This window comes from Carya illinoinensis, chromosome 11, assembly GCF_018687715.1.
Source record: "Carya illinoinensis cultivar Pawnee chromosome 11, C.illinoinensisPawnee_v1, whole genome shotgun sequence".
NCBI classification, from domain to species: domain Eukaryota; kingdom Viridiplantae; phylum Streptophyta; class Magnoliopsida; order Fagales; family Juglandaceae; genus Carya; species Carya illinoinensis.
This window is the reverse complement of record NC_056762.1, coordinates 636758-642223: the sequence shown is the minus strand read 5'-3', so window position 1 is coordinate 642223 and position 5466 is coordinate 636758.

Here is a 5466-nt window from a genome sequence, read left to right as displayed (position 1 = left end):
TGTAACAAATAATACTTTCACTTTTGTGCTATTAAAAGGAGGAAAAAGAATCAGCTAAAGAGGATTGTGGATGACAAGGGACATGTGTATACCAATTCTGAGGAAATTGGCCATGTTTTCACTGCATATTTCATTATTTATTTCTTCTAACCCTTCCAATATTGATGTTTGTCTAGCCCCTTTAACAATAAGAATAACTGCTGAGATGAATGAAAAACTGTTATAGCCTTACACAGAATCAAAGATTGAAGCTACTTTATTTTAGATGGGTCCTCATAAAGCTCCTACTTTAGATGGATATGGAGCATGTTTCTTCCAAGATCATTGGGCAGTAGTGAAGGACGAGGTATATGAAGCTATACTCTCCTTTTTGAATTTAAAGAAGCCAATAGATTGAAAATAATATTACCAACGATCATTTCACCAACTCAAAGTACTTTTGTACTGGGACATTTAATATGTGATAATATTTTAGCAACTTATGAAACCTTTCACAAAATGAATAGCAGAATGTTTGGTAATAAGGGTTTTATGGCACTAAAACTAGATATGAGCAAAACTTATGACCATGTGGAATAGAAGTTTTTAAAAGCAGTTATGAAAAAGCTAGGCTTTGCTTCAAGTTGGATACATTTAATCATGGAGCGTGTCTTTTCTTCGTCCTTTTCAATTCTAGTAAATGAATTCCCTCAACAAGTTTTCATACCTCAAAGAGGGTTAAGACAAAGCTATCCTCTTTCATCCTATTTATATATTTTATGTGTTGAAGTACTTAGCTGTCAATTGCATGCTGCTGAGTATCATAAGTTAATTATTAGAGTACCAATTGCTCGAGGGGTGATGTCTATGAATCATCTATTCTTTACTGATGACAGTTTAGTCTTTTGTCGAGCAAATATGGGGGAGTGGGATAGACTGAACCAAATTCTGAGATTGTATGAAGAGGCTTCATGCCAAAAGCTAAATAGAGAGAAAACTTCCGTTTTTTTTTTTTTTAGCAAGAACACTAAGTTGAAATAAAGGCCTATCTTATGAAAATTGCTGGGCTCCAAAGCACCTCTAATCTTGATAAGTATCTAGGCTTGCTTAGCTTGGTAGGCAAATCTCGTGTAATGACATTTCAGAACATCATTGATAAAGTTTTGAGCAAGATTGGAAATTGGAAGAACAAATTTTTCTCCCAAGCTGGAAAAGAAGTATTAATTAAAGCTGTACTCCAGTCAATACCAACTTATTACATGAGTGTGTTCCTATTGCCAAAAGCTTTGTGTAAGAAACTTAATGCTTTGGTTGCAAATTTCTAGTGGGGTGGAGTGGAAGGTAAAAACATAATGCATTGGGCTTCCTGGAAGGAATTATGCACTGGAAAACAAGTGGGAGGTTATGGTTTTAGAGACTTAATAGGTTTAAATCATGCTCTACTTGCTAAGCAAGCCTAGAGATTTTTATCTGCATCAAGTTCTTTGCCTAGCAGAATTTTTAAAGCCAAGTATTTTGCAACATCATCAATTCTCCAAACTCAATTGGGGTCAAAACCATCTTTTACATGGAGAAGCATATGGTAGGCACTAAACTTACTAAATGAGGGGCTTATATGGCATGTGGGGATGGTAGAACTGTACAAATCTGGCAGGATAAATGGATACCAAAGAGGGATCATGTATGATTCAATCTCGTAGTCAATATCTAGATCCTTATAATGCTCTTGTAGTGGAGCAGGTTGATCAACAATCTAGTTGGTGGAATGTGGAGTTGGTTAAAAGAGTTTTTTTTAATTAGAAAATACTTTCATTTAAAACTGGAGAAAATTACAAGTTTTTGTCAAGCTATACAGCTTGAGTTACAAACTCAGGAACATTTTCCCACCACATATCTAAATTCTCTACATTCCAAGCATTCCTTGCTAGCTTGCATGCCACCTCATTTCTTGCCCTAGCCACATGCTAAATGAGGCATTCCTTAAACAGAGCTATGAGCTTCTTTACCTCTCTAACTAAATTCCCTAGCATAGAGAAAGAGGCCTCACTTGTATTAACTTCATTGACCATCAACAGACTATCACTTTCCAAAATAATCAATCTCTAAATCCCCATGTTTTCATAGATTTGAAGGCCTCTAAACATAGCCAAGAGTTCAATGTCTTCTGGTTCTTTAACCTCATACTCAATTTTGCTAGCTGCCAAAACGACATCACCCTTGTCATCCCTTAACACTGCCCCAATTCCTCGTTAGTGCCTGTAAAAAAACATGGCTCCATGGACATTCAACTTTAAGAAGCCAACAAAAGGTGATTTCCAGCAATAGAGTTCCTTTACCTCCGAGGTTTGCAACCCCTTGGCTTCTTTGACAATAGATTGCACAGTTAAAGTATAATCAATTGCTTACTTAGAATCCATGTAATTTCTTTCTATCACCATCTTATTTCTCCGATACTAGAAATTCCATGCCAGTGAAAACAAATTAGTTAAACCCTCCCCATATCCTTTTTCCTTCATAGCAGCTGCAACTGCCATAACAATTAACAGGCATCTTGTGATCCAAAGTTTGCACAATTGGAGCATATTTTTTCCAATAGTCTCTGATTTCAGGACAGAAAAATAGACCAAGGAGCTATCTTCCATCACTTCCTTTCAGAAGCAACAACTCCCTTCTGTTTTAACTCTTCTCTTCTAAATATTTAGTTGTGTAGGAAGCCCCTCCTTGCATGCTCTCCATGCAAACACCTTAATTTTATCAGGTATGACCATCTTCCAAACATCTTTCCAAAGAGTCGTGTATCTAGAGAAGCTTGAACTCTCTCCTGACTTGGCATTACTCCTGTTTCTAAACAGCCTGTAAGCACTTTTCATATTAAAACATCCACTTTTCTTAAGAAACCAAATCTATTTATCTGTTTGAGCACCTAGGCAGACCACAATCTTCAGAATATCCTCTGCTAGCTTTGGATTGAATAGAGCCTTGACCTTTTCAACATCCCACAACTTGGTTTTGCAATTTAGCAGTTTATCTACTGTCTCGTCATCATCTATCCTCAGCTCATCAGAAGCAATACTCAGGGTTTCGTGTCCAAGAAGCCAATGATCCTTCCAAATTTTAACTGTTTTGCCATCCTTTATCCTCCACCTATAACCAACTTTTAGCCACTTCTTTGCTTCTCATATTCCTCTCCATGTATAAGAGGGATTATTTCCCAAACCAACCTCAAACAGGTTAATCTTTGGGAAATATCTAGTTTTATACACCCTTTGCAGCAAGGAGCCTTCTATTTGCAAGATCCACCATGCTTGTTTAGCTAACAGTGCCAAATTGAAAGTTTTGAGGTCTCGAAAACTCAATCTTCCTCTAAATTTTGAATCACACATTTTGTCCCGGCTAACCCAATGTATTATCCTCTCCTCCTGTTTCTGGCCCCACCAGAACCTTGCCATCAAAGCCTCAAGTTTAGAGCATAATCCCCTAGGTAGTAAGAAAAAACTCATAGAATACATAGAGATGGAAAGGGCTACAACCGTAATGAGTATTTCTTTTCCCCTTGTGTTAAAATCTGCTCCTTCCAACATTGCAACTTTTTCTAGACTTTGTGTCTAATATTTGAGAGAGCACGAGTCTTTGATCTTCTTACAACTAGAGGCAATTTTAATGAAACTGATTATGTTGCAATACAACTTCCAGTGAGTATTCTTGGTGGAGTAGATCAGTTAATCAAGAAAAGTACTCATAATGGTGATTTTTCTGTTAGGGGTGCCTATCATATGTATATGGAAATGAAGTTGGAAAGAAAGAATCATCAACCAAAGGGGATTCTGTGAGGTGTTGGAAACAGTTTTGGTCATTACATATAGCCAATGCAGTTAAGAATTTTTTATGGAGAACTTGTACTGATTCCCTTCCCACAAAAATGAATCTTCAAAATAGGGGTGTTATTGATGACTCATTGTGCCCTATTTGTTTGAGAGAGAATGAATATACTGGTCATATATTATGATCATGCCCTGCTACTATGGATGTTTGGTTGCTTCGTTCAAAGAGTTTGTAGAAACTATCTATTATCCAGCTTGAATTTACTGAGATTTTTAAACAGGTGTTGGAAAGATTGAAAGGGATGGATCTAGCCCATTTTGCATACATAGCTCGAGCTTTATGGAATAGAAGGAATTATTTCATTCATGAAGGCAAATTTTAGCATCCATTATCATTGTTTCAGTTTTCAGTCAATGCCTGCAATGCCTATTAGAAAGCTATGGAAACCATTTTAGTCACAACTAGACCAATTGTACCTTGTACCACTCGATGGGAGTTACTTCAATGGGATTGGATAAAGCTCAATTAGGACATGGCAATCCAGAAAGAGTTACATGATATTGGAATAGGTATTGTGATAAGGAATTGGGATGGTGCTGTGCTTTTGAGCCTGATGAAACCCTACATTATTGTTTTGATTCTACTTTGGTTGGGGCAAGGGGGCCATGAGAAGTAGTTAAGCTGTGCAAGGAATTGAGTCTTAGTAACTGTTTGTTAGAAGGAGATTCCTCTCTAGTAGTTAATACCATTCTTCATCAGCATGATAGTGTTGGAGGCCAGAATCCTCTTATTGCAGATATAAGAAGCTTGCTAGAAGTGACTGGATGGCAGCTTTGACATGTCAAGAGGGAAGCTAATCAGGTTGCACATGTTTTGGCTAATGAGGCTCTGGCGCTTATTATAAAAAGGATATATTTTGATGATGCTATTCCTAGTATTTGCGCACTTGTTATAACTGATTGTAATTATCAGTAATCTAAGAAGGTCTTTTATCTATAAAAAAAAGTTCGTTAAAACAGAAAGTGTTCACTAAAAACCATGAACAAGCTCATGAAATAGTTAAAAGGAAAAAAAAAACATAATACTACACCTCTAAATTAGGGATGTGTGGTGGGCCTTCGCCCTTGGCATCCATATTTGGCCCCCACCTAGGGCTGATGTAGGTCAAACAAGCTCAAACCCTTTTGATACTTCCTGAGCCTTGTTGGGGGGGGGGGGGGGGGCGGGGGCATGCTCCAGTCCGAGAGAGGCCTTAGTATTTGGCCTAGGCCCAAACCTCAGGGGGAGAATATTCCTTCCATGTAGTGTTAGTCAACTAGAGAGCCAATCAGCTCCTAACATTTGGATGGAAGCACCCGCTCGAGAAGTGAGGTTAGGACTTGAAGGCCAAGTTGCCCTCTACCTATGTCAGTGTGGGACGGGATGGCTCTCGTGAGGTGTGGATAGCACCCCTACTCCAAATTGTCACAATTTTCAAGTTGCATCATAAATAGTTTGTCAAAGAATCAAAGATATCGCAAGCGACAATTACATACAGACAGTATGACAAATATGTTAATAACTTTGAATCCTGACTTATTATTTTTAATTATTTGTTTTTTTTTTCTATCTTGTTTGTACTTTTCACAATATTTTTTGGCATTTTTCAAATCATTTTTCACAATT